Raw genomic sequence first — 22,649 nt, forward strand, 5'->3', positions numbered from 1 at the left:
AGATCACACATTTCTTCAAAGTGTGTAATACCTTTCCCCCAACCCACTTATCAATTAAATCTCTCATCTGGTTTACATGTGCCACATTACTCATTCCAGCACCTCTCTTAAGGCTTCTAAATTTTACTCTATATGTTTTAGGTATAATCTGAAACTGTTTAAAAACCATTTCCTCGAATTTATCATAATCTGCAGCACCACTAATTGGCATCTTATTGAATATATCCAGAGCTCTCCCAGACAATTTTGCAACCAAAGTGGTCATCTTTTGATTCTCAGGAATTGCATGGAGCATACACAGCCGCTCAAAGGTGATGAAATATTCAGCAACGTCCCCTGTCTCGTTGTATGCAGGACACAACCATTCCCATTTGTGGATTTTTGGAGCGGTGGGATTCCCTGATGGGGGGAGGGTGCTGGTTTCGCCTCTTTATCAAGTCTAGTTCATGCTTCCTCTCTTTCCCCCTCTCCTCCATTTCCTTGATTCGCAGTTCCAGGGCAGCTTTTTGCCTGGCATTTTCTGCTTTCATCTGCAGATGCTGTAATTCCATCTGTCTTTTGTGTATCTTTTCGTCTCTCCTGCCTGCAACCTGCAGAGCTCTGGCTTCTTACTAGTTTCACTTTCACTCATTTTCCTGCTTTTCTGTCCCTACCTCCCTCGCCTGAAATAAGCAAACAGAAAATAACAAACTGGTAACCACTTTGACTGATCTCTAGCCCAAAGCCTTAAAACTCATTTAAAAATCACCACCAGTGTCTCAGAGCAACAAGCTGTGTGTATGACCCCGCTCGCTGCTCCACTCTCATGGGTTCCCCTCAGTGTACCACTTGGAACTTGTGTACCACTGAGCCCAGCTGATCCACCAGCCTGGGATCCCTTTCAACTCTGTGTTGCCGTGATAAGTTGCCAAGCTCTCCAAGCTTCCTCTTTCACCAGCATACCCATAGATAGGGACACACCCAGGTGAAGCTTCACACACAGATGCTGAAATCAGCTCTGCAAGGGAAGGCTAAGTTACTAAGTTGCTAAATTGCTAAGGCACACCCCACAACTGGAATGTAAACCCCAAATGATACCATCTTGCATTGCACAGGGAACTGTACAGCGTAAGTTCATAAAATTCACCCCCGCCCTCAATGTGGAGAGAGATATGCAACAGCTTTCTGCCCCAAGTGATAATTTACACACACACTAGTTTTGGACAAAACAAAACAAGTTTATTAACTACAAAAGATAGATTCTAAGTGATTATAAGAGATAGCAAACAGATCAAAGTAGATTACCTTAGTAAATAAACAAAACTGCAAACTGAGTTTAACACACTAGACAGGTAGGATAAAAATTAGCAAATTCTCATCCTGAGTGATAATCAGGCTGGCAGATTCTTAAGACACAAGTTGCCTTGGCTTTCCCAGGTTTTCATGCACAGGCTAAAAATCCATCTAGCCTGAGACCATCACTTCCCCTAGTTCAGTCCTTGCCCCTCAGGTGTTTCCAGATACGTTGTTGTCGGGAGAGTGGGTACCATCATTATGTCATTTTCCCTCTTTTATATCTTCTTCCAACTTGCTGGAAAGCTCTTTTGCTGTTACCTGGGTCAAACAGTTCCCACTGTTTAGTGAGAGGTTTCTATTGTACACAGTTCCTGGGGTAATCCTTGTGCTTGTTTGCATTTCCTCAATCAGCCATTAACATCTTTTTACTGTTGTACCTGAAAGGCTGCTTGTGGATGTTTTCAACCTCACAACATGTTTCAGTAGCATATATATAGCCAAACTTCATAACTTCACATGTGATGATAGCACATACAATCCAACGAGATATTAATGTCTAGCAGATCAAGACTTTAGAATGATACCTCACAAGGCATACTTTGTACAAAACATATTCTAATTACATGATAGTGGTGAATAATTGGGATGTGAGAGTGTCATAGGGATGTTGTTTGTTTACAAGGGAAAAAAACCACACAAACCACCCAATTAACACTTTTTAAAAAATCTCAGTTTGCACATGCTCAGTAGAGACTTGTTAGAATCTGTAGGCTAAATTATCTGAAGATTTCATCTTGCAGAAGGGACTGTGACCACTACAGGAAACTCCTCTCCCAAAGTTTCTTAAGTCTGAACATTCCTCTGCTGTCAGCAAATACAGTGGATATAAAGGTTTCACCCCGGCTCATGAGCCTTAAGGGGGTTAATGTGATTCTACATGATAGAATTTAGGGATAAATTGTTTGTTTTCAGTTTGCTTTAAAAAAAACTAGTAAATTAGCTCAATTTAATCCCAGGTTTCTTCAGTCAAAAGAGAGCTCTGCTCTTCAGAGGTACTCACCACTCCTGAACAAGGACTGTGATATTTCCCAGGACCACTGTCAATCCTGTGTTAATCCAGCAGGGAAATCAAGATGCTCATTTCAGACATGGATGTGACAGACACCAATGGAATGTGTGTGCACGTCTCTGTGTATATTTCTTTTTCTCAGCCAGCAGAAACTCCTTCAGGGATTAGGAGCAATGTTATACAATTTAAAGTGTGAAATATATCGTCTTTGCAAAGTCCTTAGGGTTTTTCGTTGTTGCTGTTATCAGCCTGGATCCTCAAGTATATTCCTGAATCCTCATATTTCAGACTCACTGTCACATAACCTGCTATAACACCAGTAAAAGCCTTTGCTTCATTTAACTGCCATCACAGCTGCACCTTCAGAAACTTTCAGGGTCTCCAACTCCAGCCTTGTAGCAATCCCTTCCACTGTAATTCAGTCAGAGCTAAACTGCCCAGGATCATCCAGAAACAAGATCTCAGAAGCTGCAATCAAGGTGGTAATCTGTTTTCTCACACAAACTTCTGAGTATTTTTTTTTAAATCACCAACATTCAAGCATCGTCTGCTACATATGAGATTTAATTAAAAAAAACTTTACAATGAACTGACATTCAGCAGGAAACCAATTTTGCAGGAGTCTTGAATGAGAATTTTTGATAACGGAAATGAAGTCTGAATTTTGATCATCAAGACTAATTACTCCCCAGGTCTTGCCCACTTTATCTTATAAATATTTTTAAGTTCAGTTCATTCTTTAGTTTCATTGTTAAACTCTATACAGGTTCATAATTGTTTTAAATCTAAAAGCTCGGGAAGATAACAGTGAAAAAAGAAACAAATCAAACCCAACATATAGGGGTTTTCATTCCCAAATGAGAGCTATATAAAGCGAAAAGTGATATCCATAATGTGTCAGATCCCCAGCTCCATCGACGTCAGGGAGAGTCAGTTGACATCTGGCCCAACACTTCCAGTCTAGCCCTAACCACAGCAGGTTTCTATTCCAGTGCATAATCAAGTGAAGACTTAATGGGGAAATTCCTTTTTTACTAGCTATGACATAGTAAACATGCTGACTATAATACAGATCACCACCACATAATATCAGTTTCCCAAAAGCACATTTTATTTACAACACATTTTTTCCATGGTCTCAATAAACACACAATAGGCAGGGTTTGGATTAATGTGGAACATACAGGAACCCCACTGTGTTAGAAACCACAGCTAGGGGGGGAAATTCTCAGAGAGCAGAGCTATACTGTGCATCCTGGGTGGCTCCATAATTATGAACCATAAAAGAGATTTGCAGGTTTTATTTTATTTATTTATTTTCGCGGGCTTCCATGACAAATTGACTTTTCCTGTTAGTAGGGCATTTCCTGCCCTGCCCCCCAAGGCATCATTTATGGTATTCAAAGATGGCACAGAAGGCAGTGAATATTTTGAACTAGATCAGGCTTGTGCGTACGTACTGTTGTGCTTAGGAGCTGAAATATCATTATGGAAGGTTGTAATTACCAAGTAACATGTTCAGAAAGCTTCAAGTCATCAGGAAAATGTGCACTGTGTTAAAGGGATATCATAAATCTAAAAACAGCTTTAAATCACACTCTGCAAACTTTTCTGCTTTTTATTACAAATTAAAAGGGAATAAAGTGTTTGTGAGTGGGGAACGGGGACTCTGGCTTTTCCCCTCAATTTGTTTCCATTGCGTATTTGTGATTGTGGATAGTCAAATTCACTATTCTTGCTCTACAGTCAGTCATTTAGTCACTTTCCCTTGTTGGGGTAAGTCTTTCCTATAGAAACAAGGGAAAGGGATACAGTTATGTTTTGTTTTGTTTCAGAGAATCAAGTAGATAATGACAGGTGATGTAAATTGGATCAGGCATAAAGGTAATAATCAGGAACGCCGAGGTAAAAAAGAATCTTGGTACAAATGGCCATGTGCTGCTGGAATTCACAATATGCGACAGTAGAAAAGTACAGTATTCATCTTTAAAATACCAACAACTGAGAAAATTAAGGACCTGATTTTCAGTCTTGCTAAGCACTCAAATGCCAACAAAAATTAATGAGACTTTTTTTCAAATCAGATACTTAGAGAGAGTGTAGACAGAGTCCAAGAAAAAAGAGTAGAGGAAGAATGGCATATTTTAATTTATACTCTAAAGTAGGTACAAAGAAAATTGATCCTTTTATGAAAGAAAAACTGAATGATTTTGGATGCCAGCACACTCCTAAGATGCAGTGTCTGTGTGCGCATGCACGTTGCTCTAGTCTCAGTTTTCAAATGTTGTGTTTTTATTTGAAGAATACCATGAGATTTTTAAAAAGAAAAACTTGAAAAGTCCTTTTGCTTGAGGGCTTGTTTGTTTGTTGTACAAATCGCTCCTTTCAGGAAACAAATGAGAGAGACTTTTGGACTTCTCTTTTTAATATTTACACCAATTTCAACACCATAACATAAACAGTTCATTGTTTTGGTGCTTTGGTAGGTTTGAATTTGGATACCAAATAATTAGTCATTTTTTTAAAATGTTAATTTAGGAGAGAACATGGTGTAGTGGTTAGAACGGGGATTGTAAACATGATGTCCCACATTTGGGATGTCACCTCACAGTATGGTAAAGAGAACTCCACAGTCCCTCTCCCATCTCTGCCACAGACTCATGTTATAGCTGTGGATAAGTCACTTTTGTCCCAATACACCCCTTTTGTGATATGGTCCAACTGCAATGCTACAGTTAATTTCCAGGTCAGTATTAACTCTTTTGTGCTTCTGTTTTCCTGCTGTTCACATCTTTCTCAAAGCGGTGCTCTGAGGCTTAATCAACTGGCATTTGCAAGGTGCCCAAATGAGCCCTACATCACTTTTTTAAGATTCCTCAGAACTGGACACTGTGGACTGATTCTATAGAATGATAGAGGGGAATTGTCAGCAATAGGATTTGTGGGCCAGCTTTACTGGTGGAGGATCTGAGGATCTGGTGTGGTATGCATATACCCTCTATAATTGCTTGGATAAGTTCCCTTTTCAAATATTATTTTTGATTATAAATAAAATTGAATTATGCAATATTAGGAAAAGGATGACTGTCAAAGAAACAGGAATGATTGCTTCATTCATCCAATTATAAATGATTCTAACCATGGAATCAGGTGATACATTAACACTTATAAAATGGCTTCTGGCATTCTATAGCATGGGCTGTATTGGGGAGAGAGAGGGGAAGACATTTAAAACTTTGCTAGAATATCATAAGTGGAGATGGACAAGGCTGGAGAATGGTGATCTCTAAAGGAGGCTGCAGACCACTGAGACTCACTCTCTGCAGGGGGCTGCAGAAAATTATATTTTGGCTCCCTTAATTGTACCTCAGTGAGGAAAAGATCAGTTAGAAAAGAAAACATCCCCTTAAGTACTAGCTTCCAGCTACAGGGTGGTAGCACAGGGAAAAAAAGAGAGAAACAGACAGAAATACAGTTACTATTTTAGAGATCCTGATGTGCTTACAGTTTAACATCTGGCTTGTGTTAAGGAAAATTACTGATCATTGCTATTATATCAGTAACACTAATTAAAACGTCTTGGTTTGTGTTCAAACAGTTATACTGAGAAGAACAAAACAAAAAAAAACAGGTTTTATTTCACCAAAATAGACCACATTATTGGACAAGGATTTGAAGTTCATATTTTTCCCTCGGTATATTTATTATGGATCTAAAAATATCAACTGTGTTGAATGAATAGACAGAGGTATTTGTTGCATTTGTATTAGAATTGGGAAACAGACAGTAGTTGATTAATAACATACACGTTATGACATGCCTACTCTGTTACAATGACCGCAATATTGTTATTTCAGGTTTAGGTGAGTACAACACCTGAAGGGGGAAAATCCCATGCTTTCTTTGAAATAATTAAACCATTCCTTTCATTTCAGAATGGTTAGACATAGTAGGCCAGATTCAGATCTCAGTTATCCCAGCATAAATCAGTAGTAACTCCACTAGCATCAGTTACACCTAATTTACACTTGTGTTAAATTAAGCTCAGAATCTAACTCATTTGTTTGGCCCTGTAATGGGGAACTTCACTCCTGAAGTGCCACATGACAGCCACATTTCTCCTGATGAGCTTCAGTAAGTCCAGTGAGGCATATGTATATTGAACAGTGCTCCTTCAGGGTGTCTAGTTTATTTAACACATAGGCGGAATATTGTTCAAATAGGCCTCCCCCCACTGGAGGGGTATGGGGCTGAGTTAACCTTAGTCCATCAACTCCACTTATGTCCAGGTCCCTTTCCAGAGGGGCCCTCTTGAGCCACAGTCCTCTTCTGGAGCCAGGGCCTCTTGTCATCAGCTGAGGGAAGGGTCCTTTGGGTCAAGATCCCCAGAAAGGTCAAACTTCAATGACCCTTCCTCAAATCAGCATATAATATCTGTGCTCTGGGGCTTCTGCTTCTACCTGGGTAAATCCTTCCATGAGGTTCAGATTCTGCTAAGACTTGGCCTTCATAGCTCCTCCCCCCTTGAAGCAGTACTCCTTGGTTTCCTTTGCTGGTGAGCCCTCTCATCAGGTTCTTTCTGAGAAGTCCTCCCCTTGGGAGCTCTCTCAGTGTCCTGGGGACTGTTCCTCTTCCCAGGATCCTCTGTTCTCTTAGCCCTTCCATTGTGCATAGCTTCCTTTTTAATCTTGCTCAGGTACTCCCCTGCCCAATTAACTGCCTCCTGGTAATTCCATGAATGAACTAGTCCCAAGTGAACCCGAGTTTCCTCATTACCGCTTGTGGAACCTGTCAGAGGTAGGCTGAGCCTCTGACTCCTCAAAGAACATTTTCACATATGCCAACTTCTCGCAGGGGGGCTCATGGTATTCCTTAGTAATTCACACCCAAGAAATATTATTTTACAGAATCACCCCAAAGATAAGGCAATCACCTTGACACTTTCTTTTTAGCATGCTAAGTAATGTAAATTCACCCTGCACTTACTTGCTGGCCATATGTGTTCACAGTTCTGTATTTCATTACAACACAATAGCCAGGCAATTTATCCACAGTTTGAGTACACGGTGTTTACTCAAGGCACTAAAACTGAGTTATTTCCCATTAAATAATTACTTGTTTTTTCCTCCTTCATAAACCCACACTGCAGAGTAAAGCAAACTACTATCTTTTATATGGCTGTTAGGATTAGGAAGTGGTTTCAGCCTCTTCCTTTTAGAAAGCCGAGTAGGTTTTAACGTTTTCCCCTTTGCTTTGTTACTGTAGAATGGATATGATCAACCTGTCCTTAATCTTTCTGAAAGAGAGACGAGCTAAGACAGACAGCTAATGTGCCCGCCCTGCACCACATCCCGGGGGTGTATGGTCTGACTCTGGGGAGAAGTGCCCACCTGCCATCTAACAGTGTCAGCAGCAAGTATTAGTAGGAACACCTTGTGATGGGCACTCCACCCGCTGCTGGAATGGCTCCTCCTCCTGGCTGTTCTCGGGATTAGCTTCACACGGTCAATGCACCATCATTCTCTCCCAGCGTTCAGCCCCTCTCTTGCTCTCTGAGATGCTGCTGCCTCTTTGTGACTCAGCCCTCTGGCTAGAACACTATATGCATTTTCTCCTTCCAGGGTACCAAAGTCTTTCTTCAGCAATCTTGGACAGTCTTCCTATTCACTGCCTCATTGCCACTTCCTCAGTCTTAGGCAGTCTTCCCAATTTCCTGACTTTATAAATCCAGCCCAGCTCATTCCTCCTCAGCTAGGCTCACTCACTCAGCTTGTCTCTCTTACCAATAGACATTTGTCCAGTAAAAGATATTACTTCACCCACTTTGTCTCTCTAATATCCTGGGACCAACACAGCTACAACAATCCTGTGTAGGCACACTGTGTCCATCTGCTCTACCTGAAGGAGCTGTAAACAGTGCTCAGCAGCCATCCTGCCCATGAAATGCAGAATAATTAATGTGTCACATGTTATGTGAGCCTCCTGGATTTGTGGTGGAGGACCAGAGGGGATATGTGGGACTGTGTGGACTAACAAGCAAAAAGCCCTGCAAACGTGTGTTTCTAAACAGAATGGAAGAGAACTCCTGGAGCACTGGTTATCAACACATGCTCAGTGGAACTAATCCTGTAGCAACAACTTCCTTTATTTACTGCACTGAATTTTATTTCTCTGGATTTGAATGTGATAGTCAAGGACTATGAACTATGGCATCATAATGTTAATTAGGAAAGAAGGAAGCAGGGTGGTATTGCTAATTTTGAAAATCCAAGGCAAAAACTAACATTTAACACTAAAATACAAAGTACCTTGAGGCTTGGTCATAGTAACAATATTTTATCTTCTAAAGCATCTTTAATCCAACAGTCTCAAAGTGCTTCATATATTAAACTTCACAATGATGGAGTGAGGCACACATATTTCATAAATAAGGAAACAAAAGCACAGAGAGATTAAGGACCAGATATTTAAAGATAAGTACTCATGACTGTGCATATGCATTTCCGTTCTCCAAATTTATTATGGGCCTAACACAAAGTCCATTGAATTAATGGAAAGATTACTATCATCTCCAATGGGCTTTGGCTCAGATATAATGAGCCAGATTCTCAAGTGTAGTGTAAATCAGGGTAGCTCCACTGAAGGCAATGTATCTGTGTAAATTTACACCAGCTCAGGATATGGCCCTAAGTGTGCATACATTCAAAGCGCATATTCAAATCAGGTATTCTACCCACAAATGGCAAGATAATAGCCTAATGGCCTATATGAGCAAATACTCAATTTGTGCATACACTTCAGTTATTTGTGTGCATAAATTATATACACACAAAAGTAAACACACAATTGTGCCTGTCTAACTTTCAAAATCTGGCCCTGTATAATTTATTGAAGGTCATATAGGAAGACTATGGAAAAAATCAGGGGAAAAGGGGTCTTATTTCCAAACACAGGAGCATCTTTCCTCACCGAGACATTGGTTATCCCTCGCAATATACACCACCACTGGACTTAATACAGTATTAATGAAGTAGAAAAAAAGACTGCATGAAAAATAAAGTGTATCTCGTATAAACACAATATACAGAGGACACTTGTGCAATACCCCAAGAAAGATAACAACAGGTCACTGGAAGTTGTTTTTCTGTCACTACAATATCCTTTAAGGCATATCCACTCTACAATGAAGGCACAGCTGAAGCCTGAAAAACACTATTCTATTATCTATCAATGAGATATTTTGAGTGGAGTGATGGCTGTTGTGTGCCACAATGGATGCAAATAAGGTAGTGCGTTTTTAATTGCTTAGAACATGTAGCTGCATTAATAATACAGTATTTGATTCCTTAGGAAAATCCAGGTCTGACTGTAGCTTATACAGTGATTTCCTTATTCTAGGAGTGTTTCTCCTAGGGAAAAAAAGAAAAGATACTTCCAGCTGGGGTTTTAATGCCAAAGTACAGCTGACCTGACCCTCACAAGGAGAGATGCATTCAGAGCTACAGGTCCCTGATTGTTTGCCATTGATCCAACTGTCAATACACAGCACAGGCATGGACAGGCAGTGGCTAAGTCTGAAAACCCCCAGGTATGTGGCATCTCAAGAGAAGAATCGGGAAATACATAAGAAAGCAGCAAAAGCAACGGAAAAGATAACAGCTAAAAAGAGCTGCTTTTCCCTCCGTTAAAAATAACTCAGAAAAAATGGCTGCTGTTCACGTAGCCCTCTGCATACCTAGCAGGCTCCATAATTTATTTAGTTGCTTGCTTCTTTGGGGGTGCAGGGCGAGTTCTTTTGAGAGACAGTGTTTTTGGGAGCTAGAACAAACTTACAGCTTTCTTCCCTGGGTAGTAAAACATGCATTTACAAAGTTACTGAGAGAACCACCCATGCCACAGATTGGTGCTAACTATCAGGAGATACATATATTTCATCACAATATTTAATAGATATATATGCATGCACACACACGCACACACACACACACACACACACAAAGTTGTTTGCCTCCTGCCTAAAACCACATACATGGGAGATCCACAAGATCCACAAATGTCGATGTACAGAATTTCTGCCATAATCCCATTGGAATCCTGGCCCAGCAGCAGAGTGAAAGAGGCCAGTTGTGGCCTCCAATAACCAGACAGATCACAGGTGCCATTGATCCGTGCCTGTCAATACGCAGCACAGGCGCTGACAGGCAGGGCTGTGTCTGAAAACTCCCAGAAGACCTCAAGTATCTTATCTTATAATGTGTTTTTCTAATTTGCTGTTGCCTTGTTTGGTCATTTGCATCAGCAAAAAGCGGAGGTAAAACACGATCATTCTGAGTTAGCGCAGAGCAACAGTAAATTGGGACCACAATGTCCCTACCTTTGGCCTCCCACTTTGCATCAGCAGCATGATTAGCTCTGATAGACCTTCACGTGATTCCTTCAATGAGAAGACCACAAAGTGAATCTGGGAAGCTAATTCTGCTGTAGGCAGCATTAAGTTCTAAAGCTATTCATGGTATCTGGTACCTCAGTATGAGATGGAAACATGCCACAAAACAGCTTTCCCTTACACCTTCCCCACTCCTTAGCCACAAATACTTCTGCGTGTGGTATGTATTTGTGATAGAGAGGGTGCTACGCAGCCATATGGGAGGATATTGGACAACTATTTTTCTTGACCCTTTCCCTTGTCAATTATGTCAGTTTGTTTCCCTCTGCACCATGTATGGGAATGAAATGTATCGGTCAGACACACTGTCCATAAGTAACTCCTTACCACAATACTGAATACTTAGACCCATTTCAGCAGTCAGGAAATTTGCAATGGCATACATCAATGAAGAAGTTACCACAGTGCAAACTCCACTGCTTGCACTAGTGAAGTTTAATCCAGTACCATACCAAGCTTCTTTAATGTAGACAGGACAGAAGCTACCATGTTTTATCCAACTCTCTGGACAATACCTCTTCTAAAATGTAATGAGGTAAAGGCATCCTCTCATATAGTGAAGTGTATTGCCAGAAATAAGATAAGGATCCAACAATATATCTGTTGTTAAATATAACATAATCCAAACAAGTATGCACACTAGTCGGTCTCTGATGGAGCCTTGAAATAAAATACTATTGGGGCCATTTTCTGTTTTCTAGTAAATAAACATTATTAAAAGAAAATGGAACAAGATAAACATCAAAGCACATGAGAAAGAGTGGGGGTTGTAAATAACATTCTAATTTAGTAAGACCAGAACATTTTCTTTTCAGGGGAGTGATTCCAAGTTGGCAGCAATCATGATGGTGATCTTGACATGGTACAAGTAATATATTAGTAATAGGAAAAACAAAAAATGAGGTTTCAAAAGAGAAAAGCTGGAAGCACTACAGCCAGAGGCCTAAGAATCTCAGATGACAAAGTCATATTGAGGCATTCCATAGGCCAGAAATGTTGGCAAAAATACATTGCCATATGCTGAGATTCCAATAATACCCTGTTATTTCATCTGCTATGGGAAATTTTGGATTGTAGGTATTTTTTTGCGCACACTTCTCAGCTAGGATCTTACCAGTTCCATCTGTCTGCAAAGGATGCAATCTACACAACACAGCTATTAAAACACATACAAACTTACAAGAGAACAAAACAGAGAATTAAGTTAAGAGGAAATCATTTCGATTTCATGATGTATTTTCCCATAACTAAAATGAGTCATAGAAAGTAAGCACTTTTAGAATCACTGCATACATTTTAATCTCATAATCAGTTAATTATTCACAGATAGTGGGCCTAATTCATCCCTGTGGAACTTCATGGAAGTTACACCAATGAGTAAATTCACCTGCTGAACACACCAATAACAGAAGAGGCTGGGCATATATGGGCAAAATCACTGCGGGGGGGACGGGGACCCAGATTTTTGCAGCATAACTACTCTCAGAGCTTGGTAAAAAGCCATATTCCATGAGTAAAACTGCAACTATAACTGCTCATCATCCAGGATCCAGACATGCAAAGAAAAGGGACGAAGAGAAAGAGGTATTAATTATTAATAAATATTACTATTATTATTACAGATACATGGGACAAGCTAAACATCAAAGCACATGTGAAGGAGTGGATGTTGTACATAACATTCTGATTCAACATTTTAATTTAATTTCTAGAAGAAGGCTACAGTTTAGGGATCTGGTTCTACAATCTTTACTAACATAAACAGTAGTATTTAGGACAAAACCAACGCCCACAGGTTGTGCTCATCATAATTTGACACTACCTAATGAAAGGTTTTAGTTCCATGTTTGTGTGTTTGAGGTCCAAGAGGCCGTAGAGACCTTGGAAGTGCAGGACTTTCATCCTCCCCAGTAACTAACACTGAAGAGTCTAACATTACCGTTGTAACGACTTTTTTTGCTACACAAAAAACACAAGAGGTAGGATTATAAAACTAATACAGAAAGACTGACCTCATCCTAGTTTGAGAATACTTAACTATGAAGAGGCACAGCTTTGCAACGAAAACTTTAATTTACATTTTTGTGCACAGGTGTGTCAGTTAGACCCAAAACATTGGGAGGGTTACAAAAATTTAATTATATAAATACCTTATTATAGATACTGTGCATTTTTCCACTGAACCATTGTTCATTCATTCTCCATGAAAGAGTCTAGGTAAGACATTCCGAAAGAAATTATTTGGATGTCTTTTGTGTTTATAGTGTCTACATTTTCTCTGAGGCCTATGGAAACTGGAGGCTCCCTGATTATTACTCCTCCTGACTGTTGGCAATAACACCTTAAAACCACAAGGTAATAACAACGGTTTGAAGAGACACTGCCATCTCTGAAGAACGGAATCCTTGGAAGAATATAGGCCTAATTTTTTGTGCCTGTATTTAAATGAATTAAAATATATAAACAAAGGGCTAACCCCTAAGGTCTTTACTCAGGAAAATTCCCACTATTGACTAACTGGTGTAGTTCTGTCTGTGTGAAAACTGATTAAGGAGCTTGAGATTTGGTACATTAAGAATAAATAACAAAACAGCCACACACCAAATGTAATCGCTGAGATATAAATAGGACAAAAGGCACAGGCCTGTGCTGCTGCTGGTGTGCGACTGCATCACCCGCAGGGGAACTCTGGGAGGCACAGTGCCTTGGTTCCCAGAAAACGCGCACGTGTGAGAGAGAGAGAGAGCGCGCGCACATGCATGTACAGGAGGGCAAGTTTTATGGTTCATTGCATGAGCCCTTAGGAGGGTGCAGTGTGTGCTCCCTTCCCTTGCTGGACACTTCCATTCAACAGTTGAGTGGGGCTGCAGCACCTTTTCCTCCCTCCTCCCAGAGAGATGCTAGTGGGGTTCAGGAGAGCGAAGGGATTGCAAGTGAGCTGAGCCTTGGCATAGGAAGTGGAAAGATTTTTGTAGCCCCACACAGAGGACAGGGATGAATCAGACCTAAAATATTTTGAATATGCTGGACATTAATGAACATTCATGTGAACAATATAAGAAACGAGCCATTATCCCAGATTTTAATCAATGAGGTTTATGGTTTCGAGATAGATAGATAGATTAGATACACACACACACACACACACTATGCTGGTCTGTTTGTGCAACCATGGCCACCATATTTTCTTTCGCATGTTCCTTGAGTTTTACATCAAGCACTTTGGTTTAGCCATTAAAGAAAGGGTTACAAGTCCTTTCCTGTATATCTGATGCAGCCACTAGGAACCAGCCTACTTCAAGCATAGAGAGAGATGGAAAAGCAACGACAGCTGGCTGTCATCTTACTGGGATTGTCCTCATCCTCATCTTCTTAGAGCAGCTCATCTGTCCCTCATACCCTGCAAAATAAGCTCTTCTGATACAGAAACACTAAGCTAAGCCTAGGCCCAGGGCAGTGGTGAGAGGAACCTTTAGACCCCTCCTGCACCCATCAAGAAAAGAAGCTTTCCACAAGCTGAACTGAAATGCTTCATATGAAACCATACAGGAGCACAGGCCTCGAACAGCACATGATATTAAGGAGGCTTTCAAATGGCCAGCGGGCCTAAATTTAGGAGTATGGAACTGGTCTAATATTTATGTTTTCCTTCCCAGGGTATCCTCAACTTAATGTGATACGCCAGTTTCAGACATGGCAAAATTACATGGCACTTGTATGGCTGAAGTGTAATCATCCACTTGCCAATGATGGGAATGGGCAGGCGGCAACCCACTTTTTTTTTTTTTAAAGCATAAGTTTGTAAGTTCTAATCGTAGATACCAGAATGATCATATTAAGTGTCTGAAAGACAGATGGTAACCTGATATGGGTTTTACATGCACAAGACTCAATTTAAATTCTTAACAACAGGATGCAAACTGATAGTTTATGAGCTCCATTTTCCTTAGTACATATGGCAACACATTACTAAGCTACAGTTCAGATCTTTAACTTCTTCTTGCATTTCATTTTAAGGTTATTTTGGCAACTGATCAATTTGCATTACTTTTGCTGGGGTTTCCAGGTAAAATGAAAAGGGACACACTCAGATTAAAAATAATATAGCCTGTTATGTCTAAACACAAAAACTTTGTTTAGTGACAGTCAGGGTAGCATTTGGACACACATTCAAAATCTTAAAAACCACAAATATTCCCTGTTTATAAATGAGATTATGTTAATCAACACATGGGGAGCAAAGCAAAGGGTGCAGTGTGTTTTAAATTTCTTGCGGTGTGTCCAAAATAAAGGTAAGACAGTCCAGTGAAAACGTCAAAAAAGGGGTCACTTTGGAACTCCTGTTATTCGCTCTGTATCGACTGAATTCTCATAACATTATGATGAAAAGTTTAAAACAGTACTAAAAAATATCACCTGACAGTGTGCCTGAAAGAGCTATAAAATCCAAGGGACTCCCTAGGTGAGAAAGAAAGAGATGGAAGAAGAGAAAAGGGGCACCAGTATCAATGCCGAAGATTAAGAAACAGAGAACAGTATGCATCATGAAAAACACACAAAGAATGCTTGAATAATATGTGACTTAACAGTAGTATACTGTCATATGCAGGCATGCCAAGCTAGAAAATAAAGACAAAATATTTTCAAACTACTGTGTTTTTTTTTAAATATATACTTTTAATAATTTTATTGCACTTGAAAAATATAATCAACAGCATAGAAACTGGAATACAAACTATTCTAATTGTTAGAATATTACATTTATTATATAGTTCCTCCCACTGGAAGGTCTCAAAGGGCTTAGCAAGCTTTAATGAACTAAGCTACACCACGCTGCACTGTATCATTATTATCCCTATTATACATATAGAAACTGAAGTAATAAGGCCCTGATCCTTCAAAAACGTCTTTATGTGCTGAACTTTTCAGTGGGACTACTCAGTGCATAAAGTTAAGTATGTGCTTAAGTTTTCGCAGGATTGGGGACCATGAGTTTATAAAACTTGCTCAAGGTCTCAACAGGAAATCTTTTACTGAGACAAACCCCTCACTATGCCTTTATTTCCTTCTTTCACAATTCAAGTCAGTGGCAAAGCCAAGAATGGAACCCCAGTCACTTCACTCTCACTTCCACACTTCTTCAGTATTCATTCATAGCGTCTCTTCTAGGTGCCTAACTGTGTTTTCTTGATTCATATAACAAGTCTGGCAGAGTGAAATTTAAACTAGGCCTAGGTATAAGGCTTCAGAAAAGTAATCTGAAGCCAATACATTTATAGTGATTTGTATTTTCCATATGGAAAATAGGCAGAACACAGGCAGGAAAGTGATCACTCAGCTCTGTTCTAAACATAATGCTAATTCATTTTGGGATATTTTTAACAGACAACCTTTTTCATTTCCAGTTAGGGGCTTGTTTGTGCTGTGGTTAAAGCTAAAGCGAAATGCGTTTGGTGGTCGTACTCTAGTCCCAGAAGCTTGAAACTGATTTAATTTTGGCACAAAGAGCTATACTTTATAAGCAAACAGAATTAAAAGGGAATTTTTATGAAAAAAGTTTCAACTACGGGAACAAGGTTATGAGAAGTTGCTATGTAGAAGACTGTGATAATTCCTATACTTAATTAAATATAGGAACTTCTTTTATAAATTTCTGGAAGAGCATTAAGTTGAAATAATACCAAGCTTCTTAGTAATATTTATTGTATTGTACTGTATTGCAACGGTTTTTGAGGGGTCAAACTAAGTTAGTACACAGCACTACTCAATCCTGGCAATTCTATAGTGGCCACACGAGACTCAGCAGAACTTAAATTTCATTTAATATAAAATAAATGAAGCCTTTATATCCTATGTTTGCAAAGAAAACTTAAATATAAATCAATGCAGTGTTGTCATAGCTATCCTGTAGGACATAAGCAACTATGGGCACACTTGTGCAACCCCCAGGGTGTACAGTTTCTCAACCTGGGGTGGGGTGGTCACAACCCCCAGAAGATGAGCTAACAGGTGGTTGCAGCCATCATTCCCTTTCCATATTGCTAAGTGGGATGAGCATCCTGGATAGATCCCAGATAGATGGAATAGGAGTACAGAGGTCACTGTATGGAAAAGTTTGAGAATAAATGCCATAGACTTCAAGGGTGTAGCAGTGGCCATGCTCACCTAGAGCTGAAGGAGATCTCAGGCAAGAGCCTCAGCTGGTGTAAACTGTCATAGTCCTTTGAAGTTAACAGAGTTATGCTCCTTAACATCAGCTAAGGATTTGACCCGTCATGCTTGCTTTGGTCACAATCCCTCCCAGGTCTCAAACTGAGGGGGTATACTTCCAAATTGCCCCCAGAAGAGCGCTCTAACTTAATAACCAGATTTAAAGCACTCTGAAGTCAGTTGAAAGACTTCCATTGATGACAGTGTAATCAGGACTTTGGATCAGGCCCTATAACTATAACAGAACCCACAATGGGGAAAAAAAATAATTTGTGACAGGCTCTATCCCGGTTTTATTATGGGCAAAAGCCTTTTAAACATCTAAGTAAAAACTAATATTTGTTCATAAATACAACAGTTCAAAACAATACTTGTAAGCTCAATAGAAACAATAACTTGTTTTTTAAAAAGAAGGAGAATAAACTACCCACAGTAATAAATACTACAACTCATTAGTAGATATCTGCAGGACCAGATCCTTAGCTTGCTACTTGTTATAAACAGTATGTGTCTGTATATATATTTGTGTATATACAACTAGGTTGTCTTGTGGGGTTTTTTGTTTTTTTTTTTGAAGTATCATCCTGGTTACACTTTTCAAAGATTGAAATTATTATGTTAGTCCCTTTAAAAATTACATAGATTTAAGATTTTGTGCTTAGACCAGACAATTGCAACACCAGTCATTTGCATGTGACATCTTAGACATTTTAATTATAGTGCACCAGTAAGCACAAGACATGCCGATTAATTAATTAATACTTACCTATTTTCATGGGGGTTTTGTGAAACATTATAGCATGACAAGTGTTTTGAAATCATTGGAATGAAGGTGCTATAAAAGTGCCAAGCAATACTGTTTTTTCTGTATTTTTTGTTTTTAATCCCCAAAGGGAATTAATGTGTAGCTAGATTGCATGTTCAAAAAACAAATTACAAATCTTTGCTAGATTTTTTGTGTGTTCCAGATTACAATAAAATATAATATGACAATAGTTTAAATTGCGTGAAAAAATATCTATATCTAAAACAAGTTTGCAAATGGATAAAAAAAGTGCCCTAATACCCATTTGTCTAGCTTTGCATTGCATTCTGTAGACACATGTGAAGATGACCTGTTGTTTCTTATAAACCTTGTTTTAATGCTCAATGATATTTGCTACTGGTCAAAACTGAGTTTTTCTTGCCTTACAATTTTTGAAGTTATAACAACAGAAAAATCATTCTGGGAATCAACATAATTTAAAAATATAGTTAGAGAGATGATAACCTGATTCAGAGAAATCATGTTGATCACTGCTGTATTTTCAGGCACAAAAGAAGTAGGGCAAATTTCAAATTTTCAGTCACAGCACTCCTTTCAAATTTGGAACAAACCCTCTTAAAACTGGATATGTGCATTACAGCAGCCCACTGCTAATGGAGGCTATGGTTTCTTTGCACCAAAACTTTCATGGTGCAGCGGCTTTAAACTTAGGGCACAACAAGGATGAGGATTTTGAATAGCTTTGCTGAGATAATCACTAGAGATTTCTCTACTTTGTCTAAAATTCTCTCTGGACTAATACAGATTTTTCTTGAGGCAAAACTTGAATATTTTCAAAACAGAAGAAGTAATTTCAAAAGAGAGTAAAGAAGAAAGCGGGGGGGGGGGGCAAAACAGAACTCAGAATGGAATGGTAATTGTAACCATCACCAGGAAGCCATGACTATGGCTCCATAATGCAATGTTCTTTTGCTGAGCATAAGCAAGGTCAATAACAAGTTGGCAGGAAGTGCTGTGATTAATCCAGAAAAGCAGGTTGTCCAAACGTGTTTGCATTTATTTAAACAGGAAAACTTATCACCATTATTTAAGGGAGACCGGTTCTTTAAGCACAATTATTATTTATATTAATTTATTTTTCTGAAGCAATCTGATCTGGGAGCCATTGACTTAAGAGCATCAGTGTTCCAAAGCCTGGATAAAGTTAATTTAAATAATCCTAAAAAAGCTCAAAAAGGTATTTTTATTGCAGTGCTTTGCAGCCATTTCATGGTTCACACAAATTGAAAAGGCGCTGAATCAGAGATCTCCAATCGTATCTGGAAACAGCCCCAAGATTGTGTATGTGCTGTGCTAATTAGTACTCAAATTATGCCATTTAGAAAAAAATAGCTGACCCTCCCTGTTCCCCCAAAAAACCTGGAACTCCTTTTTTCATCTTTCCTTTTTGTATGATCTCAGTTTACTTGTAATAAACATGCTGTTTATTATCTTCATTTAAACCACGACTTTCACTAAAATACAGCAGGAGCCATGAGGAGTATATCATGACTGTAAATCAACAATGGACAACCCTCATGTGGCATCATCATTGTAATCAATTAAGAGTAGAATTCATCTTTTCCTTTCCAGTTATACTGAGAAGATATTTAATAAAGCATTTGCAACTCACCTCTTTTGCAGTTCTGTTACCATCAGCATATGAACTCAAAACCACAGCACTTCCGACAAATTCTCAAGGCACCTCTATTGTTCCCTTTAAATTAAATCCGAATTGGTTGCACGTTTTGCTGAGCTGCTAATGCTCTCCACATGCTCTTTCTTTCAAGATTAAAATGTTTTCCATTAGGTATTTCTAACACTGAACAGAAATCTGTAAAATGCCCCTCAAAGAACCTCTTCTCTTTGAGCTTCTCATTTGGGCCTGTAAATCACAATTCACAGGCCCAAATGAGAGGCTCAAAGAAAGGGCCTAAACGTATGTTAAGCCTCCATTATGAAAGGTTTTTATGGGACACTCTGTCTTTCCATATTTTGGAGGGCTCATTATAAATTCCGAAAGTTCTCGTTTCCTGGGAGATAATTTGCTAGCCTAAGATCCCATAAATAGGGAAAGCAGTTTCTGAAGATCAGAAGATACTTCATAGGATCTGCAACTATTACCACAGGCCAACTGTCAGAACAGTGTACGTTTACACATTCCAAACAAAAGCAACATTTGTTTGAACATTCAGGTTGCACGGTTAAGCATTCAAAAGTAAGGAAATGCCAACACTGCGGTTACATGCAGAACCTTAACTCTGCCCTCTGAGAGAATGCAATACAGTATAGTCTTTTACGACATGATCATATATGATTTCTGACATATATCACTTTTTTCCATGTTTGTGTAACCTTTTTCTTTCTTGTCTATCTACACTAATTTCTTCGTCACTACGTACCAGATATCTTTACTGGTTTAAGGATTAGATTTTGTCACTAGGACACCAATCCAGGCACAGCGGAGGGAAAGATCTAAGGTTCAGGCACTCAGTGGGACTATTCACATATATAAAGTTAAACACATGCAAGAATGACTGACTTGTAGGATCAGGTTTTAATATATGACAACATATGCAACAAGTGACTATGACCAATAATTGGAAGGAAAAGGAGCAGGCACGATAAAGATTAGCTATGCGCTCTAACTGGTGGTTCTGAATCACTTTAAGATAAAGATATCCTCCTTGCTCAGCAAGCCCCTCTACTTAATCATTATCAGCTGACAGTTTCCCACAGGCATCACAGTACAGGTAGGTCTTGAAGAGGGACTTATGGACCAATCTGGGGAGAGTATTTCATGCATAAGAAGCATGAATGAAATGAATGAAAAGGAGTTAATGAGGGAACAGGATGGTTGGGGTTAGCATTGCTAGTAAACACAGAGGGTAAAAGGACCAATAAAGTAGAATTTTCAAAAAATTATGAGTGATTGAATTCCTGGGGCTAAAATGGACTCTATTATGCAATTGCTACTGTTCCTGCTATAATATATATAGGGGTGCTATGAGGTTAAATATTTGTAAAAGCTCCATATAAAAGTTAAGAATTATTTTTATTATGCACGTAAATAAAAACAATACTTTTCATATATCTACCTATATGTAGATAGATATATGGGGGAGAGTATTTTGGAGGACAAGAACTATAACTACAAATAAAATCAGTATTAATATTAAAATCATTGTTTTGGCATATTGTAAGTAGATTGTTAATCCTTATTGAATTAGCCTCTTCATTTTGATAGCAATCACGCAGCCAAACAGGATGGCTGATTTAATCACATTTTGCAGTTCCTGTTACATGGAGCACCCCTTCAGGCAAAGATTTGCTGTCCATCAAAACTACTATATCTTGGCAGAAAATCATTGGTTGACACACAAATCTAAAGTGATGTAAAGTGATTAGTTTGTTATTATAATAATTATTTATTGAACTGTGATAGTGCTTAGAGGCTCCAATCAGGGACTAGGGCTCCATTGTGCTGGTATTATACACACATATAATGGAAATGATGTCCCTGCACCAAAGAGTTTACAATCTAAGTATATATTGAGAGAAAACAGATAGATAAAACAAGCAGATATGGGGAGCAAAAGGTAACAGTGAGATAATTATTAGTGTACTAAGAGCAAACTAAAGGTCAATTTATACTATGCAATGATACTGAGCACGCTACTTTATGGAGCAGAGACTTGGCCAATGACAGTGGCTAACAAAAAGAGATTGGAGGCTGCCTCTCAGACATGGCTGAGGAAGATACTGCACATAACATGAAAAGACAAAATAACAAATGGGAGAGTAAGGATGTGTGACAGAGCAGGACATGTTAGAAAACATAATCAAAGAAAGAAGGCTCAGGTGGTTGTGACATGCACAACATATCGGAGACATGCTAAGCAAGCACTGAACTGAGTACCTAAGGGAGGAAAGAGAAAGCAAGAAAGGCCAGGGATGAACTGGCAGAAGATAGTGACAGAAGATATTGAATGTACTGGTATCACTTGGAATGTAGTACCACAACTAGCGAGCAACCATAATATACGGAGGAACCGGACTGCCTGATGAGTCAGCGGCACAGGTGGAACTAAGGTCTAAGGTATGGTATTAAGCAGAGGTCACAGCATACCAGCTGCCTGGCCACTCTCATACAGAAAAAGTAAAGTGAACATTCAAGAAATAATGAAGAGTTCCCTTGTTTTGGTCACTGTGTCTTCTTCTATTAATCTGTCACAGAAAAATGTTGGCAGTACGTAATTAACGAGTTAATTGGTGTTGCTAGGGAAAGCCCAGAATTTTGTCCCTGCAATACTGGGCACTAACTAGTCAAAAGCTGCTCTGATTGAAATCTACTGTTTTGCTGGAAAAGGTGAAAGTTCCTAGCACTGTTGATGTTTTAGGCGAAATCTTGGTTTACATAGGAATTTATCAAGTAATTAAGGAATTTATCAAATAATCTTCCATATTTAACACACACGTACAAAAAACAACCTTAGGTCACAAACAAATGAAAGCAAGGAAATTTGGATATAAGGCCTGCCAAGACACCAAGTGAGACTTAACCCATAGAGTATTAACTCACTGTCAATGTAATTACACCAAACAAAAATCAAAATTTGATAGAACTGAGAACAAGGCCTCTGAAACTGGGCCAGTTAAGGCCTGCTTCTGCTCCATTTACATCAATTGGTGCAAAACTAAGCCCATCATTTTCACTGGTTTTATGCTCTATAAACAAAAACTGGATTAAGTTACAGCAACATTTCAGCTCATTCAAGTTTTGTTTTTAAAACTGTTCATTTGTTTGATTATATTAATCATGATATAGTTCAACTGGGATTAAA

General features: G+C 38.9%; 1 protein-coding gene across 6 annotated transcripts in view; it reads right to left on the reverse strand.

Annotated features, from left to right (window-relative positions):
- The window catches only part of FHOD3 (formin homology 2 domain containing 3), a 627,020-nt gene that overhangs the window by 501,736 nt on the left and 102,635 nt on the right, over positions 1-22,649 (reverse strand). The window lies entirely within an intron of this gene.

This window comes from Lepidochelys kempii, chromosome 2, assembly GCF_965140285.1.
Source record: "Lepidochelys kempii isolate rLepKem1 chromosome 2, rLepKem1.hap1, whole genome shotgun sequence".
NCBI classification, from domain to species: Eukaryota; Metazoa; Chordata; order Testudines; family Cheloniidae; genus Lepidochelys; species Lepidochelys kempii.